General features: G+C 32.8%; 1 protein-coding gene across 3 annotated transcripts in view; it reads left to right on the forward strand.

The window, feature by feature from the left end:
* LOC145283593 (5-hydroxytryptamine receptor 1D-like) overlaps positions 1-24,059 on the forward strand; it is a 1,014,695-nt gene that overhangs the window by 445,924 nt on the left and 544,712 nt on the right. The window lies entirely within an intron of this gene.

Here is a 24,059-nt window from a genome sequence, read left to right on the forward strand (position 1 = left end):
CTAAGAAACAGATTTTAATATGGCTCCCCACATAGCATAATAGTGCAATATTGTAAAAGGTGCCCTCTTTCTACTGTCAACAACAGATTTAGGGGGTTTTATATGTTGCAATACGCAAGACAATGGTTTCTGTAAAGAATAGAAAGCGCCGTCTAGACTTCATCAGATGCAATGAAGATCATGCCTCTTCATAGTGGTCAAAAGTACGTTTTAGCGACGAATGCAAGTTGAATAGGCTAGGCAAGGTGGTGGATGTTAAGTTTTGGTATGGGGCATTATTAATACCAATGGTCTAGGGTTTATAATTCGCTTGCAAGGTCGAATTAATTTGGCCAAGTACATTAATATGTTGACTGAGCATTTTCTACCCTACTTTGGTCGAAATTTGAATTCACACAGCTTACAATTTCAAGAAGTTACTGGAAGAGTATGATATGCCGTGTGATGATTGGTGTTCACAATCTCCAGACCGAAATCCTATCGAAGCCGTATGACATTGCATCAAGCAATTTCTACGTAGAGATAAAATTTCGAATTTGGAAAAACTTTGGACAAAAATTAAAGAAAAGTTAGATGCCCTTTCCCCGGAGAAGGCATCAGTCTAATTCAATGAATTCCAAAGAGATCGCAGGCTGTCGAATTGCTAAAGATTTAAGCTACGAAATTTTTGCTAGTTCATTGTGTTTCTGTTGTATTTTTGTTGCATTAATGCCCCAAAGTTACATTTAAATAACCGTTTTCCATTTTGCGGACTTTGTTTTTGCCTACTCAATTCGAAGTTATTTTTTAATCAACGTGAAAACTAGAATATTGCAATTAAAAGTAAAATATGAACAGGTGAAAACATAGAAAAATGAAAAGCCAATCAAACGTGGTATATTTTTTGAACCAGGTACATAACATTTAGCTTAAATTTGCAGTTTTTGAAAAAGATTACAAGTGTGGGCTTTCTTTTTGCTGCATGCATCTATACATGTGTGCATATATGTATACATATATATATATATATATATATATATATATATATATATGTATATATATATATGTACGAGGGTTTTTAATTAGTAATGCCCCTGCCCCACTTCCCATAGCAGTAGAGCAACGAAACTTGGCACACTTATTAGTCTTTCTCTACATAGGAACCGCCCAGCGTTATGCATTTCTCCCGTCGTTTGATGCCGTTCTGAAGGGCGTTTTTTTGTAAAACAGGATCTGACGACATGCGAGTTGTTGACCGGAGCGTTGTCATTGCCGCGACTCTTGATTTTGATAGCTTCCCTTAATTTCCTCAAAAGTGAAGCATAATAGGCTCCTGTAATTGTGGTACTCTTTGCCAGGAAATCTGTCACCACTACTCCGTCTTGGTCCAAGAAGACTGTGAGAATGACCTTGCCAGGGGAGGGCTGCACCCTTGCCTTGTTTGGAGGTGGTGAGTCCAAGTGCTTTCACTGCATTGACTGGGTCTTGGTCTCTGGATCATAGAGATGAGTCCAGGTTTCATCCTGTGTAATCAGTCTTTTGAAAAACTTTGACTCACTTTCTTGGCACATCTCCAAATTTATCCTCGAGCACTCGACGCGTTCTCGATTCTGGAATGGCGTGAGTAACCTGAGAAACCATCTGGCAGACACCTTATTCATATGCAAATGGTCATGAATGATAGTTTCCACAAACCTTGTACTAATCTTTAAATCTTGGGCTATTTGGCGAATGCGCCGATCATCCAAAATGGCAGCCTCAACTTGAGGGATAGATACCTCATCAATGGCAGAAGTGTGGTGACCAGGTCTGGGAGGTGTTTCAACAGACTTCCGGCCATGTTTGAATTCACGATGCCAGCGTTTTACAAGGTCATATGATGAGGCATTATAACCATAGGTTTCTTCATTTCATCAAAAGTATCCTGTGATGTGCGTGTTTTCAAATACAAAAACCGGATCACTGCCCGACATTCAACAAGCTCCATTTCACACACCTGTAAAACAGAAACCACAATTAGTTAAGAGCTGTAATTTTCCACATAACCTGTGAATCATTGCACATGCAAAATTTCAGCTAGGTCAGACAACTGCAAGTGGGTCAGGGGCATTACTAATTGTACGCCCCTATATATATATATATCGTCCTCGTCGTAATATTTTTCAATAAATACAGTTTTTAATCTTTACTAAATTTTCGTTGAGTATTAAGATTACTAACTTATTAATATATATATATATATATATATATATATATATATATATATATATATATATACTAGCGGCGGTACCCAGCGTGTGTGATGGTGGGGGGATACAATTAAAAGCAAGATAAGTAATAACCCTGTTTAAATATTGTAAAAACAATCTTAAAACTATTCAGAAAATATCGTTATATTTTTTTTTAAATAAACGGCCCGGGGGTGCACGGGTGTTTTAAAAATCCCAAAAAGGTTTGATAGGGGGGGTGAACTCGAATTATTGAGGCGGTAGCGCAAAAAAAGAAAGAAAAAACGTGATGAATGAACTAAAAATTTAATTAGGTCAAATATCAATTCGGCAGTGTTCTCGATGTCTAAATAAATTCATTTGATTTAATTTTAATTTAAGTGTAATGCAAGTGAATTCCCGATATCGTTGCGTTGTAATAATAACATTTAAATAATTAATTCTGTGTGTAAAGGTAAATTTTTAGCTGCAAGCAATAATAATTAAAGGTATAGTTATATTTCAAGGTTAGAGTCGTAAAAACTGGAAGAAATATTGTTACTCCCGCAGCTTTCGTCTTAAACTAACAAAAAAAAAGCAAAAAGAAAACAATAATAACATAATCGCGTTTTCTTTTTATATATATATATTTTTTTATTTCATTTAGGGTTACAGCAGAAAGCATAAATCAGGGAAAGAATAATAATAATAAAAAAAACCGGCATAAATAACCTTGCACGATTCTAAAACGGTGTTTCCTCGTACTGTTCCTTGTGAATGCATCCGACGCAATGTAAATGGGGAGCGGGGAAACGAGGAATCTAATAGAGAGAAAAGATGTTGCAACTTCCATTGAATCTAACCGATGTTGGCAGTGAACTCTCACCGGCAAAAAATATTTGAATGTACGGTTATCGAGGAAGGGTAATAGGTCTCTAGCACACCCCAGATCCTGTACTGCAGTTTGTGCCCATTACATTTGCATCTAATGTATTGATTTTTAATTCTATTAAGGTCAAACTCACAGGAGAAAAATGATTTCATTATATATATATATATATATATATATATATATATATATAGGTGCATGGCAACATGACGTTTAGGTAACTTTTTTATCTAATAATTTAAATTCGACCTATGTGTCTCAGGGATAATTGCATACATCATCAATATAGTCACTCAACTTATGCATCCATTTTTCATGGTCTGCAACTTTCATCTTTATTTTACCGACATTGAGGGCGTGAGGAAGTAACACTCTACATGAGCGTTTGTCAAGAGCAGAGGTAGGTAATTCCTCCACATACGAATAATAGTAATCGATTAAGATACACTAACACATACTTCACGTTTCTGAAGCTGGTGCAGTAAATATAAGCAGATGTTCGTGATGGGTCTATCAATTTCCAAGTGGGGATAGAGATATGAGTCTTAATAAAATAGAATGGTTGAAAAATTATATATTAGAACACTCAATATCGCCTGTTTTATTCTTTCATTACTCAATTTTAAATATTTAAGATGTTCAGTTTAAAAATGAGATTCTTTATATATTGGAACGACATTTGTGTATTATTAAGCCAATACTCAACAAGATATAATAATTTCAATTCATGTTTTATCTTACGCAATATATAATGATTGCAAGGTGTTCAGTGTATTGAATATATAATGTATGATAAAGACTTTAATACATAATTACGAACACAGTCCCCGCATATATTGCTGATAAAGGGTAAAACTATAAGAAATATCGAAAGTATCAAGTTGTCTTATATTAAATAAATTTCTGTTGCATTTGTTTAGTCATTCGAAACATTTTTACAGATGTTTATTTGAAAACAATTTATTCACATGAACTATTTTTGTAATACATTACGAATAGATGCTATTATCTTTAAAACTATACTTTTTTTCATAAAAAAAAACGTTTAATTAGTTTAACGGTTAACAATTCGTATGTTAATTGCAATTATAATGCCCTACATTTAAGAGTTAGAGAAAAAGTTTCAACATTACTAATAAATAAATAAATAATAATGATATGTAGACGATTTCGTAGAGCGAGTATAAATATATATTTAATTACATTCTTGCATTATAAGTCTAACCGTATTACATAGCTATATACGTTTTTACGCGATTTATTCAGTCTAAAATCATTCCACGCAAAGTATATGTTAGTTTAACAAGAAAAACAAAATTGAAATGAGAGTTCTATCTGCATAACTGTGATAATTATACTATTTATTTTAGATCCACGTTAGTGATAAGGTGCTGAATTCATTACCGTAATAATAAAGAGAGTAATAAGCTCCGAGTTCGAATTAGTTCAGAATAACACGGAGAAAAGAGTTAAAGGAAAAGGAAACCAAAACAACGCCTTGGAGTTATAGCGCTACTGATAAACACCTACAATACCAGCCCAATACTTAATGGTCAGATAAGCAATTCAATTACCGCCTAGCTATAAACAGTCCACACTGAACCATTAATGCTTCAGGTTAAATAAACTAAGATTATTCCAGCATTAAATACGCACCTATTTGTTTACTAAGAAGATAAATCTACTGTAATATTACGCGTTTATCGGAGGATAAAAATGTACTGTGTTATCCAATAAATGGTTCGCAATAAATATTTCAAACTGGATATAAACACCAGCGGATGTATTAATGAGTAACAATTACCGACGTGGTTTTAAAACGGTAGACTCTATTCGTTTTATGTTTGTGCTAAAATATTATATACGTAAGTACAGTTAGTACGTTTATAAATTCATCTATCATTTTATACGTGTGTACAGAGATAATACAGAGAGTTCGTAAGACAAAAAAATGCTTCAAAGGATGCTACAGATACGAGCATCATATATTCACGTATCTATGAAGTTAAAAATATTTGCGTATTATATTCGATTTCGATTTAAAATATTCAAATTTTAGTATGTTAGTATGGATGATAACGACTACCAGTTGTTAAAATGTCTGCTTTTCGCAGTTGTTATTTCTAACAAACTATACGTTTTAAAATGGTGCCCCTTATTTTTGGACAATACTATATATATATATATATATATATATATATATATATATATATATATATATATATATATATATATGGAGGGGAGTACATGAGGAAATAGTTTTATATTCGATAAGGCATACACATATATCCAGCAGGAAACTCAACTCAAATGTATGATGCCCGAAATCTACTGAAGCAACAATAAAGGAAGAGCCATTGTTAAATAAAAAGCCATCGTAAATCGGTTATAGTAAGACAATTTATATGATTTGTTGCATTTAGCGTTATTAATAATGTTTCTAAGTTAAAAGATGGATATAGTATAAAAGTTACTCAGTAAATAAATATATTTGTGTAGTTACTCAGTAAATAAATATATTTGTGTAGTTACTCAGTAAATAAATATATTTGTGTAATCAAATCAATTAATAAAATAAAAGTATGCCATATCCAACAACTATAAATTATGTGGCAATCTATTAAACTAGAAAATGTTGGGTGAAAGTTGGCGTACCTTTAACATACTTTCATTCCTTTCCTTTCTACATTTTAGTTTCTCTTTAATATTTGTTCTTTTTATCTTTAATTTAACAAAAAAATAACAAATACTTCTGTGTTCTCATACGTTACGTAATAGCGCCAACTGAACACTAAGACAAAAATAGCAAAATGAATCCATAGATAATTTACTTAACTCAAATAGAAAATAAAAAGCATTTCTTATAGAAAAATATACTTGAGGTTTCGAAGACGTCCATCCCTGTTTTGTCAACGTGATTCCGTTTATACAAAACTATAAAAAAGGAGCTATCATGATGTAATGTTTAGACAGACGAAGCTACTTATTGAGATTTAAATATTTATTGGAAAACAAGTAAATGTTTGTGTTTGTTTCCTTCATATATGCAATACAATGGCCACTTTGAACATGAATAGCGCTTTTGTGTCTGCGGTGATATAAAGCGTTTGTATTACTCTCGTGTAAATCGTGCAATGAACAATCTGTAGAAATTAATCAGGCATTGTTTGAAAAGCGTTTCAATTACATGAATTATTCGATTCATAGAACCTAATTGGCAAATATGCTATCTTTATTTACCGAGTGTTTCTCTGCTACTGTAACGCAGGACTTTTTTTCGTGTCAAATACCACACTTCCGATAAAAGAGATTCCTTCAACCATTACTTATTATCATTCAGACACTAGTTGTTAAGAATAGAAGCTTCAAAAAGTTTGTACAAATTGCATTGAAATTACAGAATATTCGTTCAGTTAGAAACAAATAAGCCGGGATTAAATTTGGAAAAAGAAGCAATTTAATTAGAAAATTTTCTGCATTTTAACTACGAAACAATGGGATATAGAAGCTATGAAGTTCTAATATATTTTTGGGGATAGACAATTGTGGAGAAAGTAATGAAAAAAATACATATTACTATGCAACTGGGGCGATGCGACAGTACTCGCGATTTGCAGATCATGCGTAACCTATTATGATAGAGACTACTTTTTTACGAGGTCGAAATGAATAAGCAATTTGTTTGTGCCTTAAATCAACTACCACGAAATTATACACGAATAATATGATTTTGAATTGATAAGTGATATTAGCAGTATGAGCTGGTAAGCGCGGTAGTGAGGCCTTATAAATCACTGTTCGTTGGGCTTCCACTGTCATTATTCGTTTTTTATAAAGCCTGTGTTCCTCTGAACGTTATATTTGAACGTTTTAACCTCGAAAACTATTCTTAACAGTTATTACTATCTTTATATGAAAGATTCCTTAAATTTTAAACAAAGAATATATATATATAGAGAGAGAGAGAGAGGGAGAGAGAGACATACAAACAGACGGACGGACGAACAGACAAAATAAGAGAGATGAGTATATGCATGAATACTCTATATGGTGTCTCATAATATAAAATACTTAAGTCTAAAATGCAATCTATAGAATGAATAAAATGGTACACTCCTTTGTGTGTGTGCGTTTGGACTGCATGATGATGACACTCCTTTGTACACAAAAATGTATGCAACAAAATGTATGTTAGAAATTGTATATTGATCATTAACTTTCAATCTATCTCATATATGTAATTTCGTTTTACGATGAATAGATTGGCATACAGAAAACGAATAAAAATCTAACGACTGAATACACAATCCGAAAATTATTGTTTTGATAAGTCCAGTAATTTGCATCTGTTGATAAAATCATTTCTACAACCAGTATAAATTAGTTGCGGTATTTTATTATATAAGAGTCACCACATATCAAGGGTTAAAGAGTGGGCAGTAGCTAATAGGATATTATCATAAAAATCGTTAGTAGTGTAAATTCAACAATTGAGAGACAAATCAACGTACATGAGGAAAATATGAGCCACATTCCATTATCATAAAAATGATTTTCCTCATTTCTACTATCATCATGTTATAAATCATCATCATTATCTATAGTTTCGTCAGAAGTACTTATCAGCTATTGCTGATTGCTAAAATAATTTTCTTTACTCGATTATGAGGTGCACTATGTTTGCTTTCTTGGCTGGAGAGCTCCTGGACATTTTTATTATTTTATGTACGGATTAGGTGGATAAAGAGTTAATAGTCAAATATGAATATAAAGGCTACATTTTTGAGAAATCAATATATCATCATAACAATGTAATCGGGTAGCGTTCTGGTGGTTCATAAATAAAGTTTAACTTCTTTATTTTGCAGAAAATGGAGAGTTTGTTTAAATATTGCTTATAAGCAGCATAAAAAAGTATCACAAATAGCATTGCTATAAGTTAGGTTATCATTTAACAGTATGTACATTTCATCTTATCGCAAGTGGGAATAAAATTCTTCAGAGAGAAATTCTCACAAATTTATTAGAAGTTAATGCAAAATACTTGTTTACAGAGAAATTCATAGAAATTATTCAAGCATAAACGATTTTAAGCAAATATTTCCCGCTATTATCAAGAGGAAAAATCACTTTTAAGGACATAAATAATAAATTTAAAAATAGTTATGTTAAAACGATTTCATCGGTTCGATGAATTTTTGGTATGAAGAATATCCATTCGTCATACTTCTTCACCATAGATACTTAGAATAAAACACTGTGATAGTTCCGTTCATAAGGAACACGATGAATGAAGTGTTACCGGAGATGTCTGTATACATATATAATCTGTAATCGGACATGTGCATCATTATTAATTAACTCCAAACAACTAAAGTCATGCCAAGACTTACCACCACCACCATGCTATATAACTGGAAGAAAAAGAAGAAACAAGAAAAATCAAACACAAAAACAAAAAAAAGTCTAATATCCTCAATATGAATACAACTCCAATATGTATGTATTAATACAACACAGGCTTAAGTAAACTTTAAGAGAAGTGTGTTATAAATATTTGTACATATATAAAACTAGTCTAAACATTTGATTAGGAAAATTGTAATGTATGTAAAACAGTTATATGATATTTGTATCAATAAAAAATGTATATAGCTATTGTTATCATTGGCATTCACAGTGTACAATACGTAAGTAAACGTTACTTAAATTCATAAGAAAAACCAAAACAAAAAAGTATAATAACAAAGTCATGACAAACATAATAATTAATAAAACATAAACAAATAAAATTCAATAAACACATTGATAAATTGATTAGATAAAATGAAAGCGAAATACAAACAGATAAAAACTATATCATTCTCGAAAAAAGGGTAAGAAAAACTCATGCCAGCAAGAATCGTAAAAGCAATAAAGTAGACTTCAAGTGAACATCTGCCTGATAAAAGACGACTTATTTGTTTAGATTAATGGGTGCGTGAGTAAGAAGTTTTACATTGTGACGAATCCACTACCAAAATTATATATAATAACACAAGTTTCCACCGATTCAATGGAAAATCCTGGCGAAGCTTCACGAGGATGTAACGCGGAAAATGCTGTGTAGATATACTCTCAGATATATGTATAGAATTTTCTGCATATATATATATATATATGTGTGTGTGTGTGTGTGTGTGTGTGTGTGTGTATAACTGAAATACCTTATACGTCATTTAGTTTAACGGAAAATACTTGTGCTGATGTATATTTATATCTTAACGCAAGTGAACTGGAATGGGGTCGTCCACTTCTCTAGACGAATTCATAATTAAAGGATACTCCAACTTAACATCTATATATGACCCCCAAGATCCCCATAGGCAGGGGATATGTGCCTACATCAAATATGGCTTTCCATGTGGTAGTGATATCTCCAGAGAATACCCAAATTTACCTAATATATGCTTCCGGGTTGCACTAGCTGACACCACTGCATTTATATTTGCCCTCTATCGCCCCCACAACAGCAGGGTTACTATCTTTAACAGTATATCTGAGAAAATTGACCACCTCCTGTCTGCTCATCCCTCGGCTAAAATTCACATTTGCGGTGACTTCAATGTCTATAATGAGGAATGGCTGACCCACTCAAATAAAACAGATGACGAGGGGAGGTTTTGTCCTTATTTTGCCATTGCCTATGACCTCACTCAGATTGTTCCCGAACTCAGCCGTGTTCCCGATACTACCGTTCAATATGCAAGCCTTCTAGACCTTTTCCTCACAACTTCCCCTGAGCTGTGTTCTGTTCCGTTCTATCTCCTCTGGGATCTTCTGACCACTCTATTGTAGCAGTTAAGATAAAAATGATATGTAATAAGTCTTCAGACGTACCTCTCCGCCGTACTGCATATCGATACTCTATGGCTGACTGGGATAGCTTCCGTACATTCATATCTGACCTACCTCTGTATTTCATGTTTAAAAATGATGTGTCCTCTATAGTATCAGACCTTGACAAAGGTTTCCTTTCCTGGTGAATTGCTCTTGACATATCGGAGGCCTTCGATAAGGTATGGCATAAGGGTTTACTTCACAGGATTTCCAGATTTACTGGAAATGTTTTCTCAATCTTTAAATCAGTTGTCTCTGATAGGTTCATAAGAGTAATGGTTGATGGGCAGAAATCAAAGGCCCACAATATTAATGTTGGAGCCCCCCAGAGGTCCATACTGGGCCAAATTCTCTTCCTAATCTGCATCAATGATCTCCCAAAATCATTCGTTGGCATCTATGCTGATGACCCAACCATCTACGGCAACACATCAAAGGCCGTAAATGACAAAGTTCTCTCTAATATTCTCTCCTCTGATCTTGAGCGCGTGGTACAATAGGGGAAGAGGTGGCTGGTCACTTTTAATGCATTCAAAACCAAGCTTCTATCTTTACATCATCAACACTCTGCTCCCCATCTGGAATTGAAATGGATGGCTCTAATCTCGGGGAAGCTCCATGTTTTGACAAGCTTCTGGGTTTTACCTTTACTCCTGATCTGAAATGGAACACCTTATTGTGTGTGTGTATATGTGTGTATGTTTGTGTGTCTGCCAAAAACTTTCGACACACGCGACGAAATTCACAAACTCGGTATCGCATCGGAGCCCCATACTTCGCTTGAAAATTATGGAAAAATTGGCCAAAACGTTAACTTTTTCACCCGGAAATCGACAATTTTCCACAAGGGGGAGGGGTCAACATAAACGTGTTTCTCGTAACGATGGCTGATTTTATGCATCGCATACGTCAGATGACGTCATGACCTTATTTACTTCAAATAGTTGAAAAACCGAGCACCTTTCATCTCTGTCGCTTTAGCGCAGTTGGTTAACGCGTGTGTTCATTATCTAAACGTGTTGGATTCGAATCGTGGCGTGAGATTTTTTTTTTTTCGATTTTTTAAATTTAAATATTGAACCCTGTGTTATTTAAGCCATTTTTCACGTAACGTTCATTTTCCTGTTTTTTTTTTTGTTTGTTTGTTTGATTTTTTTACTTCGCTTATTCTTAGCGATCCCCGGGTACCCGCCGATTTTTTAAATTTTAATATCGAAACAGGCTTATTTGAGCCATTTTTCACGTGTTCGTTTTTCTGTTTTCATCGTTCGTTTGCTTTGCGTTAGATTTTTTTGTGTTTTTTATGTTTTGATTACCCCCCCGCTTAATTAAAACGTTGTTTTCTTTTCTTACTTCGCTTGACGACTTTCAAACATTTTGCACTAACTCATGCTGGCTGGCCGATTACCCCCCCTGCTTAATTAAAACGTTGTTTTCTCTTCTTACTTCGCTAACATAGTCATCGTCGTCGTTACGCTCGACGACTTTCAAACATCTTTCACTAACTCATTCTGGCTGGCCGATTTTATTTTCAAACTTCGAGTCAGGGCTTCGGGTTCGATCCCCCCAACCCCGGTTTCTTTTTATTTAACACCACACACACCTACAAACACCCGGGCAACGCCGGGTACCCCTGCTTGTCTATATATATAAAAGCGAAAATGTATATATGTATGTGTGTATGTATGTTTGTGTGTATGTATGTGTGTATGTTTGTGTGTCTGCCAAAAAATTTCGACACACGCGACGAAAATTAACAAACTCGGTATCATATCGGAGCCCCATCCGTGCGAGGAATCAGAAAAACAGACGCACGAAATAAGGTTGATTTAATCCGCCGTATAGCGAGCATATCAAAAACAATATTCTTAAGGAATCTTACAGAATAATTGATAAATATTTCCCACCTGGGAATAAATTAAGCAAACTAGTTAATAAAAACTCAGTAACACTATATTTCTCAACCTCTGCGAACTAAGTCAACAATATAATAAGCTCTAATAACTGACAAATAAGCCAAATAAGAAATAATAATAAGTCAGTATCGGATGAGCGGATTTTAAAAAATAAACTGCAATTGTAGAATACCCGGCAATTGTCCGTTCCATGACAAATGCATAACCTTAGAAACAGTGTACAAATGTGAGATAAAGGCTGATAATAATAAAAATGTATATCTTAGTGCCACGGGGTTCGTCTTTCAGAAACCATGTGGCATCCTACAAAAATGAACCAGGGAATTAAACTAATAGAGAAAGTGTTAATGATAGAAGAGGGGGTACAAGAATCAACATTAAAAATAAAAAAGAGGAACACAACTGCATTGAGTGATTAGGTTAGGGAACTCCATAAAAACAAAACAGATTTTGAATTAAAATGGTCAACAGTAGATAAAGACAGAAAGTATAGGCCTGGAAAATCAGTAACTTCTAAAGAAGAAATATTAAATGAAGGGATGTATGCTATAGAGGGATATTTTCATGGGAATAGATTTTTGCTACCACGTCTAAAACGTAGCTGAGGAAAAAAAGGTTCTTGTGAATAAGAAGATTCCTGGGTGTAAGGTCAGGTTTAAAATGACGTTGAATAGCTAATATTGCAGTAAATTAGACGTGATAACTGATTCGAATTTAGCAAGCACATCTTGAATGCAATATTCTACACTATTATCATATTAATAGAAATAAATACAACGGATTATTGGATGAGAAATTAAGATCTGTGAAAAAGCTTCCCAAAGATTGGCAATATTGTTGAAAAAATAAGAACACAATTTTAGTAATATTGATGGTGAAATAGATGTAACTGTTTCTTGATCAATAAAATAGCTTAACAGGGATTAGCAATATAATTTCAACATAACCGATATTAGTAATTAAAGAATGAGGACTAATTGATACTTTTTTAAGATCAGTAAAGCATGAACAGTCCTTGCTTATTAACTAATATTATTGTTCTGAACGACTAAATCCAAAAACGAAAAACCAAGGTTGACCTACACTTTTATTGTAGTAAAATGTATTTGGGGCTAAATAATATATTAATTAGAATACTTATTAATAGGATATGCATTATTAATTTTTTGATAAATATTTAAGAACTTAATTCCTGAATTGATATTATTTTAATTAAAGCCATATATAATCTCAGAAAATTATGGCTGGATGTCAAACGTAGGGTAAACATTTTGTAAGAAAACCATATACTGTTCGTTGTTAAAGTGATTTTTTATTCAATAAGTTTTACGAAAGGCTGATCTTGTGAACATTTTCAAACGATATCATATTAAAATTCGTCCGAGTAGTCTTGAAACAATTGTAACTAACGATGAAATACACAATTTGTTGCTATCAAACTTTTCCTCCATGCCTTGGTTTTGTTCAAACAATATATGCTCGTTTAGGAAATATGATAATTTTGTAGCATACAGTTTAAGTAATCTCATTCTGAGTTTAAACTTAGATGTATATGAACGATTACTGAATTTTCAATTATATAAACCCTTGAAAAATCGGAATATTATAAACAGATTGTATATATATATATATATATATATATATAATTATATATATATATATATATATATATATATATATATATATATATATACGAGCAGAAGTACCCGTCGTTGACTGGGTTCAAAAACAGCCTACACAAAATGGACTGTGATTGATGAAAGTATGATAGGTTATAGAAAAGGAGAGGGTTGTAAAGAGACAGGTGGTGTTACTCAAAAATGTTACCCTAAGAAAAATATGATAAAAGTAAAGATACTTTTCGCGAAAATATATTTTTATATCAACTTTGTTTCAATTCGTAGCCAAGAGTGACCAACAAAATGATGTTTCCTTACAAAGAGAAAATGTTATATATATATAATAATATAAATATACAAGAAATAAATGTTACCATAGTCAATAAAAGTTACTTTTCTGGTAGAAAAGTGCATTGGTTTGTATTTTTAAGTAGTTTGTAAAAAAAGTGTTTTTTTAATTCACGAACCAGCTTAAAAATAATCCAAATGGCAGCGACTTTAAAACTGAGAGCCCCGTTTTCAATGTGAAGGAGGGGCACCTGAGCATTCTGTATTAACAATTTTAGAGAGTTCCGTCTACGTAAGGAATATTTATAAACGTATATTAATGCTTTCCCTTATTTTGTGCTTGAAGAATATACGATTATGTCATGTGTAGTTTATATAACAATTCATTTAAGTAGTAATCGCCTCACATTTCGTTTTAATTTCGGTTCGCTGAAATAATTTCAAGTAAAGAGCATTAAAAACTATTTAAAAAACACGAAATGAACTTTTATTGACTATGGGAACATTAATTTCTTGTATATTTATTTTTTCGGGTAGTCGTTTGGGTGCTTTTCTATTAAACACTCTTACTAAATAATATCGATGAAATATCGAAAAACGAAGAAACAAAAACAGTTTTGAAAATAATGAAGCTTTACTTACTTTAGTATAATAATCCTAAACAGTAAAATAGGATAATACAAAAGTAAACGCATAATAACTTTAGTTTTTTAAAGCCAAGAATCGATATAAGTATGAATAAGAAGAAAATGACGCCCTTTTCAAGCAAGGCAGCTTTGTTTCAGTTTTACAGTATTGAACGGTATAGTATTGCGCCGTCGGATTAAGGGATGTACTATTATAATGTAAAGAACACGCTAGAAGGGTTATAATCAACTGAATTCTTTCTAGTACACTTACAATAAAATGCTTAAACAGATATATAAATAAAAATAAAAAAGATATGTAAATATTTTTAATAAGACACGTAATCACGTGAGCAGGATTTTTTTCCTTTCTTTTGAGACGATAACAAGTAAGGATCTTAATTTTTATTATTTACGCATTTATCTATTTTCGAAAGAGTGCCACGTGCAAGTGGAGAAGGAAAAAACAGAGTTATGCAAAATTTGTGTCGAGAATTGTTTAAAGTTCCGATTTTTATTTTGGCTTTCATACTTTTTTACATAGGAATCACCACTTACCAAGACCAAGAGGCCAGTGCAGGATAAGGGTTAAAGAGTGTACACAGGAAATTGAACAATATAGTAATCGTTAGTAATGGAAATTCAGTAAATTTGTTAACAAGTGGAACGGCTCAGCAAGAACTTGTTTACTATTGACTTGAAGACAAGCATATTGTAATCAGCTAGAAAGCGGGAAAATGGACGACAATTCGACAGGCGTGCAGTTCTAAGAAAGAAGCTTTGTTCATGGAATCTACGTTTAGGTTTAGGCACAGATAAAGAGTGGGGGAATTATTGATAATGTTTTCAGCTAGACGAGTGTGTCTTGTGAAAGTTTGGCGAGGGGGGACAATAGACTAAAGCTCAGTCGAACACTTTACATGAAAATAACGATACAGCAGAGACAAACTCACAGCATCTCTTCTGTGAGATAGAGGTTGCAGGGTAGAGAAAAGGATGTCTCCTGTGAGGCTACGAAATCTATTTTGACCTCTATCAAGGCAGTAGAAGTCTTTTCTAGCAGTTCCTGCCGAGATGTGGCAACCTTGGACGTATCTGGTTCTTATATAGATAGAGAGTTGCATCAGCAGTGAGATATCTTCTGGATCTGTAGAAGGATCCCACCATTTTTCCAGCGGACTTGAAAACGGATTTGATGTGCGTGTTCCATTTAAGATCAGGAGTAAAGGTCAAGCCCAGAAACTTGTCAACACTGGAGGTCTCCTCAAGACGAGAGCCATTCATTTCAAATGATGCCAGATGGGGATCAGAACGTTGATGATGTAAAGAGAGAAGCTTGGTTTTAGATGCATTAAAAGTAGCCAGCCGCTCCTTCCGCATTGTACCACGTGCTCAAGATCAGAGTAGAGAGAATCCTTGAGAACTTGGTCGTTTACTGACTTAGATGTGCTACCATAGATGGTAGTCTTATCAGCAAAAATGTGTACAAATGGTGTAGGGACGTGAATTTATTAATAAGAACGTGAAATTATGAGGTGAATTTATTCGACACAATATGATTCAACTCGAAAAATAAATAAAAGCTAACGTAAATTAAGATTACATTTAAGGTGTTATTGTGGACCCTCACTCTTTTTAAACCCCTTGTTGAATTTTGTGACATATTTACATTCTATGGAGGTCAGGCGCGAACGAGCACCAATAATTTTACTATACCATATTTCTTCAAACTGAAACATAATTATCAAAGTATACTCACGCAAATAGATATGAAAAGTCTTTGTTAAAGTTTGTGTCATATTTCCATGGATTACAGGCGCGAAAGCCGACCCCACATACTTATCAAAGTATTCTTATGTACATCTATATCAAAACCCCTTATTAACTTTTTTTTGCATTTTTTATTTTCATACTTTGGGAGCAAGGCGCGGACGCAGACCCCACATTTTTTACGAACCACAGTTCTGCCAGATCAAACATATCCATTCCTGATCCTCGATACAACTTCTATTATTATATCTAATCAGTGTTTTAAAATAGTCAAGCATATAGGAGCCTATTCGTGACTAGACACACAGGCGTTCAGATTTATATTATAGAAATATACCATATATATATATATATATATATATATATATTATTATTAGTAGTAGTAGTAGTAGTAGTAGTAGTAGTATTAATTACCAAAGATCAGAGCAGCATTCGTTCCGTTTGTTTCAAATCCATGCAAAAGGACATAAAATTTTCCAGGATGCTCTTCAACTTTAGTTTATGTCCGTCCCCTCAGAAAATCGCGTACTGCGTTCTGTTTGACTTTTAACGATAATCGGTCATTTACTTTATTTACATTATTATTAGTTATGTTTATAATATTATCGAGATTTGCAAGGAGTGCTGCGTTCTCTCTGAGCCATATATTTTTAATAATAATGATAATAATAATAATAATAATAATAATAATAATATCAATTATAATAATAGTTATTATTATTATTATTATTATTATTATTATTATTATCCACAAACAGCAGTCATTTTGAGTGCAAAAAAACTATCAAATATGAGCTTAGTTGATGTTCTTTTTTTACAAAACGGGCTTATATTATGAATAACATTGATTTTTGTTGATAAAATCCGATGCCACATTGTGCAATAGGAACATTACAAAGATGAAAGAAACTGAAAATATTGTTCTTTACAAACATCTCACGTGATGTCTGTTTAGTTCGATCGAAAGTACAGTTGCGCTCATAACGCATTATTAAGAAAAACGCTATTCAGGAAATACAAAGCAAAATCTAATATAACGAATCTAAGCCAACGATAAAATAACAAAAACAATGAATGTTATCATACTGAATAAATACATTTGGTTAAACACTTACAAACATATATGCACACATGTTTAACTATATACAAGTTTAGTAGCTATAAATACGTGTAACTATATAAGTAAACATATACTAACCTCTATATTATAATACTGTTTGTCTCTATGTTTTCTTCTTTTTGTCCAGTCCATTTTCCTCAGTAAGTACTAAACTGATAAGGCTGAGGTTTTGTATGGAGTTTCAGGAGTAAGCTGAAACAAACTAAATATTATAGTACACGTTCATGAAGCGTTAGATATTTATGGAGATTAATATTTCCGTTAAATATTCTCGTGAAACAACTTGTTAGATCTGGCTGAGATTTTGTATGGTTTTTGCTATCATAAATTGCGGCAAAAGAAGTATTATGATATACTCTGTGTAAGGAGTTTTTCCAGTTGCTTATTAGTAATTTTATTGTGTGGCTGTTCAGGTTGACATGAAGTAAAATTGGTTCTGATATCAAGGTTTTAATGTTCGTCAATGTCCACGTCTCTTTCCTGCATATAATTTGTAGGCACAAAGCTGGTTTCGCCCGGTCATTTTTTACACGAGCTATGTGTGTATCTTGACAAGCAAAATTAATAATTCATCAGTATATCAAAATTCATTCATATTTTCATTTCTCGCTGCTAAACTCTTTGCATATTAAATTCACTATTGCGACGTCCTAAGCCTATTCACTGTTTTCATGAACACATTTCGAAAAATGGCGTTTTATAAAAACGAAGATTATTAATTTACAAACTCACAGCAACTCCCGATCTTATAATTACATATAGAACAAGACGTGTAACAGTCTATCATTGGAAGTATATCACGGAGAGTACACTGTATGACTTACCGATTAAACATTGTATTGCTAGATAGTCAGGCCCACCACGTTTAAGCCTTTTTGATATTCATTAGACGTACTGGCAGGGGTGTTTCGAATTGGATGGCGGCAGTTGGCGGTGCTTTTTCTCCAATAAGTGGAGTCTTTGTTTCCTGCAATATCTCCTCTAGGGCAAAACTTTCATTCTGACTGACCTGATGGGTAGTCCGGTGAAGAATGTACTTTGAACCCAGCTCTTCGGAGGTATATATCCTATTCGTACAGCCAAAAAGTTAAGAAATCATAAACGGTCTTTTTTTCCGGGAGTGTTTTGTGTTATTAAACGTTCCTGGGCTGAAAAATGTTCAAACTTTCATGAGAGTTCACATTATCTCCCCGCTGTGCTCCTAATTCTTTTTAGTAAGCCGATCGTTCGTTTTTCTTGCAGCGCATGTAAGTTACAGTAGAAGGATTGCTCCATCATTTCTATCTCACAAAGCTTGCAAGTTAATTCCCTGCCAATATTATTTTTTTCTAATAATGTAAATAACATAAATCACTGAAATTTGTAACCAGGAATAAATATCCTAATATTTTTTTAATAGTTTCACCCAGCCCAACTATAAATTTTATTTACTATTAAGTAACAAATTAAATACCATAAACGAACCTTAAAAATGTTAGTAATATGTGAGGTATCATTTTGCAAACGAATGCAGGGGTAAGAATATAGTTTTTAATTGTTTTAACAATTTTGATCGCATCCCATTACTGTTAGAATAAGAGACAATAACTAATAGAAAATGTTATAAAGACTACTGAACTGATAAACAGCACCTCGTGGCATTAGGACGATCAAATGTTTGAGAAGTATCATCATAATAAACAAACACAAATATGTGGTTTTGTTGCAGGCGACGAACCTTAAATTACAATAAATAACATAAACCTATTTTATTATTAAAATAGTTTTATTATACAATGTGGTTTATTCTAGAGATTATTTTTGGCATTTGAAATAGATACAGTAGCACACCGGGACACGGCATTAAAAATTAGTAACAATATTCAGTAAAGTATATAATACACACCTTACTAGTCAAATAACGTTATAAATAACATCGTAAGGCGGGGAAAATACTGTAAAAAGTCAGCGAACAAAAATAAAACATCGCATTTCACATCGTAATCTGAAAAAAAAATCGGATCCTTGGGCCATCCAGTCATCCAGCGTATCCTGTATTTGCAAAATATTCAATAATTGAAATATGCTTGTCAATTTTAAGTGCTGTGCCTTTAAAATAAACAAAGGCACAGTAGAAAGTAGGATTTTCGTTACTTTTTGGCAGCTTCGTCTTTTTTTTATTAGTCTGCATATTCACTGATCGATGTTATTGACACGGAAGTGATACTTTCTTTTTTTCTGGATCGGAATCTCTTGATCTAACATGTACTTGGTAGTTTATTGTTTGCGTCTTACGTCAATTCGTTTAATAAATTTACTTCAGAGATTTTCATTAAAAAAGACCCACTTAGTGATCGTTTTGGTGAAGTGTAATTCCTATATCTTAATAATTATAAAAATCTGTGGACCAACTGAGCGTTTCGCTCTGCTTCCTGAATCTTTTATTATAGTAAAGTCATATTACTGTGTTTCCTTATTTACAATTGGTATGTTATGTACAAGATGTACACCTTTTTCACAAATTCATTTTCATACTATAAATCAACATTTATATATTTATATTCCAGCGTGATTTTTATTTATGCTAGGTATTCCAAAGATATGTGCATTGAAGGAATAGCGTAATTTAACTATTACATTCAAGGGCAGGTATTTTACTTATCAGCTGTATGTTATTGATTACTTGTGGTGATAAAACTGTATTTTTTATATTTAAGTGGTGTTTTTTGTTGATTTGTTTATTTTTAATATATTTATGTTATTTTATATTATAATTTAACTGCACCAGTTGTTTTTAAAAACGGAACTCAGATTATTTATTTCAGCTGTGAGAGTTACTTCCTCTTGAACTAATTTCCGTTTACTTTTCAAAAACGAAAATTCATGTATTTTATGTTTTCATGAATCCAAAATGTAATCCACTTTATAAAAATTGAAAACGTTAAGATTTCGGCGCATCTTATATAGTATGGGACTAAACTGTATATGTTGTAGAACGGAAAAAAGGCCAAACACCCTAATATTTTGATGTGATGTTTTGAATATGATAAACTAGTTTTGACCATAGTTTGATTTCATTCGGACAAAACACTAAGAAACTGGGCTTAATTAGAGTTGGGGCCCATTTTTTGGGGGGGAGGGGGGTCGCACGCATGTGTGTTTGCGTGTATGTTTTAGTATTCTGCATATTAGCTTTGAAATTTTAGCACAAAAACATTTAATTCACATAAAAAATTTTGACAACCTCGTAACTCTCGCATTATTTCTTTGGTTGTATATTCCTCACATTTCATGATCAATGCTCCTGACAAAGTGGGAAATAATTGCTGTCTACTAGATCAGAATCTATCAGACTAAAACTTATCATTAGCTAGTGTGTTTCTCATAAATCACTATTTCTTTCGTAGTTCCTGGCATCATTTGGCGCCAAGCCTTGTCCAGCATAATCTTCATTAAGACTGTTACATTTGCATTTAACATTATCATTAAATTGAAACTAAGACTTTAAAGTTTTCCTAAATTATATACTAGAGGAAAGTTGCCAACCTTTTCGATATTTTATAACTGAGATAAAAGATGGTATTTTTCCCCGGAATCGATATTCATGCGAACTTAAATCTATGAAACAATAACAGTTTTGACCTTAATTGATAACACATTACTATTTTAGTGTTTTTTTTTAAATTATGGTTCTTTTGCATAATTAAATTGAACAGGTGAATCATGCATGATCCCCTGCGAGTGCACAGTTAACGAAGCATAAAACCAATGACTAAGTTGTCATTTAACCCCTCTTATTTAGTCTCAAACGCCAAATCCTGCTGAAAATAAAGAGACGGTGCAGTTTTAGGCCTTTATATATGTAACTTTGAGTTCTGCATCATGCAATAAAAGGAAATGACTAAGCAATTATTGAACATTCAATTTAGCCACAAAAGTCCCCAAGACCCCAATATATTTAAATTTGAGTTCAACACCATACAAAACTACTAAATAGATATACACAGAAAATTTTGGACAAATATGGTAAAATAGTCCCTCAAACGGAGTGTTTTTATTAGCCCAAAAGAGACCTTGGAGCATACACAAGAGTCATCGGGAAATTCAGACAAACAAAATTATATAGAAATCAGTTAGTTACCACTTTTCAGAAAGTTTTATAAAAATCCAAATAATCATTTTTTTTTTGTAATTTTAATCCGAAACGCACCCCTAGGGGAACAACCAGATTTTTCTCGAAAGCTTCGCTTTGTTACTGTTTTACTCATATCCTGTGCAATGGTCTTGCAAATATAACAATAATTGCCAAACATAGTTATTGAAAAAGGTGCCGACAGAAAAACAGAAAAACGGACGAACGGACACACTGGCAAAGGTTGAATTTACAGATCCACCCTTCTTTCCTAGGGGCATAAAAACTAAATTCCCAATGAAAAAATCATTCTTTATATCAATGCTCTGTGTATTAGAGTTTTATTTTTACTACAATATCTTAAAGTGTATTGAAGTTTTCACTAAGTATTTAATATCCACATTGTCTGCTGTAAGTTACTTATTTTAAGAAAAATCTAGAAGTGTCTTATCTTTCTGAATTGTGTGTATAGCTTATAGCATATGTCGAGTCAAATAGTAAATTCTAACTAGTTCTTATGTGTACACTTAGAAAAAAAACGTTGTAATTTTTTTTTTAATATAAAAAAATAATATAATTAATCTCTATCGAATATAGAAGATTGGAAGAACATGTATTTTTACAAGGGAAATCTGAAGGTGGGTTAAATAATCAGCATATGCTAAAATTAAACAGCAAATCTTACAGCGAAATAGAAAAAATTAACAACCAGCTGAAAGAATAAATTCACTATGATCTTAATAAACGGGGACTCTTCCCAAGGAATTGTAATTGTTGTGTCTGTACCAATAACAACACGAACGCAGAAAGTAAAGGCAAAACAAATATATTAAGACGAAAATATAATACATATTTACAAATGTGCAGTTGTACTGCAGTTGGAAGATTGTCCGGCAGAGGGCGTGTTAAAGTCTTTCATGGAGCAACCGGCACATGCGACTTGTCTATCCGGTGTTCGAACACAGCTCCCCGGTCTTGCTGACTTGATACCTTTATCTATATCTTGTTCACCCACGTATGCTAATTAGTGAGTGTCTCCTCAACAGTAATGATGCTTAAAAAGTGTATCCTCTGATGCATTATTCATAGCCCAAAAAACTTGACATTACAATGTAGAAAAAATATAGCTGTAGAATGGATTGGCGACAAAGAAGCATATAATGGGATTACTTAAACGTAGATGATAAAGTGATTAGGGATGTAAACATACTCCAAGATATTATGACTTTGATTGAAAAAGGAGTGAAACAGGGACTAGAACTTGGAGATGAAGGTCAATATATAACTTAGATGAAAATTACACAGAGATATCTTTCAAGATTTCCTATCGCCATTACTGTCTATAAAAGCCCTTTACATATATTAAAGAAAATGTAAAGCCGAAAATATTTCTAATACATATGTAAGTATTAACCATCTAATGTTTGTGAACTACATGCATCTTTTAGCAGGGAAATCACTAGAAACTAATTTCGTAAATATCCACAGCAAACATCCTCACCCTGGATATCCGAACAGAATTCAGAATGGAAAATAGGTCACTGTTTGTTATCAGAGAGGGAACATCACTACACCACCAAGATGAGATGAGGACCCCAGGTGAAATGACGCCTACAAATATTTGGGAGTTTTGTAGGCAAACACCATTAACTCTCTAGGGATTGAACATATTAATAATTGAACAAAAATTCTGAAATTTGAAATTAAAGATTTTATTGGATCAAGAATCCTAAATCTTAAAAAAAAGTGAATTCATTTAAAATTTTGAAAATTATGAAATGGGCCATTTGTCACCTTGTGCTCTAATCTACTTAATTAGGATTGTGCCATATATGCACGGGCGGTCCTAGAGGGTGAAATCAACGGAAATGATTGTGAAAATAAGAAGTGGATAGCAAGAAGGAAAAATATCCCCTACAAGTTAAAGTTAATTAGGAGATATATGATTAAACCTATAAACCCTTATTTGAAACCGTTAAAATGTTAGAAAAAAGAAAATCTGCTGCATATCTATTAGAAGACAGAGAAGCTTGTGAGAATTCCTAACGCACTGCACACAAGGGAAAATACTGATTAAGTTTACGCTAAATTGAAAGACGGGAAATTTTTACTAGTTTATAAAAAATCTGTGAGGGAAACTAAAACAAAAAAAGAGGAAAATATATATCACACGTATAGCACAAGTAATAATAGGTGATCTATGAAGAATCCCGGAAAACATCTAAATATGAATAAAATTAATTTGTAATCAAAAGGATTCAGGAGGAGGTATACGAATGTATATAATAATGAAAATGGCCGAAATAACCAGGAAAAAACTTGAATGCAAATATTAATATATTAGTACTATAAATGTTAACCAGACTTATAAAACTACAACAAAAAAGGTAGCAATCACGGGTAATATATGGTAAACCTATTGTCACCTTGGTCCCAGGAAAACCACGCTGTTAGTTATAGAAATTATTGATGATGATCTGTGTAAAACTTCTAGTAAACAATAATTATTAAAATGCAAGTGATATTAAATATTTTGTATATAACATATCACATGAAAGAAGAAATATTTTTTTAGGTATTTGTTATCCTCTTTCTGTTCTAATCTGGGATAACCAAATATTGAAACGTGGGATGTATTTAATTTTGCCTATCATG

The sequence above is a fragment of the Euprymna scolopes genome, chromosome 8 (assembly GCF_053919585.1).
Source record: "Euprymna scolopes isolate OS-2025 chromosome 8, ASM5391958v1, whole genome shotgun sequence".
NCBI classification, from domain to species: domain Eukaryota; kingdom Metazoa; phylum Mollusca; class Cephalopoda; order Sepiida; family Sepiolidae; genus Euprymna; species Euprymna scolopes.